This window comes from Cebus imitator, unplaced genomic scaffold, assembly GCF_001604975.1.
Source record: "Cebus imitator isolate Cc_AM_T3 unplaced genomic scaffold, Cebus_imitator-1.0 Scaffold322, whole genome shotgun sequence".
In the NCBI taxonomy this organism is placed as follows: domain Eukaryota; kingdom Metazoa; phylum Chordata; class Mammalia; order Primates; family Cebidae; genus Cebus; species Cebus imitator.
The window spans coordinates 1-1447 of NW_016107637.1; positions in this window are offsets into that span (position 1 = coordinate 1).

Consider the following 1447-nt stretch of genomic DNA (forward strand, 5'->3'; position numbering starts at 1 on the left):
CTGGAGTGCAATGGCACGATCTTGGCTCACCGCAACCTCCGCCTCCTGGGTTCAGGCAATTCTCCTGCCTCAGCCGGGACTACAGGCACGCGCCACCATGCCCAGCTCATTTTTTGTATTTTTAGTAGAGTCGGGGTTTCGCCATGTTGACCAGGATGGTCTCGATCTCTTGACCTCGTGATCCACCCGCCTCGGCCTCCCAAAGTGCTGGGATTACAGGCGTGGGCCACCGCGCCCGGCCGATGTGTAAAAGTTTCTATGTGGACATAAGTTTCCCTTTCTCTGAGTGAAATTGCTGGATCAAATGGTAACTCATTATATTTTTGAGGAACTGCCAAATACTTGTTCATGGCTGTACCATTTTGCATTCCCACCAGCAGTGTCTAAGAGTTCTAATTTCTCCACATTCTCACCAAGACTTATCTGACATTTTGATTAAGGCCATCCTAGTGGATGTGAAATACTATCTGTTGCGCTTTTAATTTAATTTGCATTTCCCTAATGACTAAATGGTGTTGAGCAACTTTTTATGTGCTTCTTGGCCATTTGTGTCTCTCTTTCTTTTGTTTGAGATGGCATTTCATTCTTGTTGCCCAGGCTAGAGTGCAGTGGCCTCCCAAAGTGCTAGGATTGCATGAGTGAGCCACCATGCCTGGCCTATATATTGTATGTTACATTAATTGCTTTTTGGATGTTAAACTGACCTTGTATTCATTGAACAAATCCCACTTGGTCATTTTCGTGTGCTACTGCTTTTTTGTTCTGTTTTGTTTACTCTGCTTGATGGTGTTTTTGTTTTGAGATGGGGTCTTGCTCTGTTGCCCAGGCTGGAGAGAAGTGGCACTATCATAGCTCACTTCTGCCTCAACCACCTCAGCTCAAGCAGTCCTCCCACCTCAGCCTCCTGAGTAGCTGGACCAGGAACATACCACTGCACCTGGCTAATTTTTTTTATTTTTTTGGTAGCGATGGGATTTCTCCTTATCATTTGCCTCGGCTGGTCTCAGACTCCTGGGCTCAAGTAATCCTCTTGCCTTGACCTCTCAAAGTATTGGGATTATAAGCATTAGCTACTGTACCCAGACTGAATATTTTTGTATAATTGATTTCTTCTTGTATGATGCTGGATTCTGTTTGCTAGTATTTTAATGAGGATTTTTACATACATATTTTTACATTCCTATTGCATGCATTAACTTTGTCTGGGTTTGGTATTAGAGCAGTACTGGCATCAGTGAGTTGGGAAGTTCTGTTTTTTGGAAGAGTTTGTGAATAATTGGTGTCAATTCTTTAAATATTTGGTAGAATTCATCAGTGAATCCCTTTTAGCCTCTTTATGAGTGATGTTTTAATTACTAAATCAGTCTCTTTTCTTATTATGAGCCTTTTCAGATTATCTGTTTCTTCTTGAATAGTTTTTTTTTTTTTTTTTTTTTTTTTTTTTTTT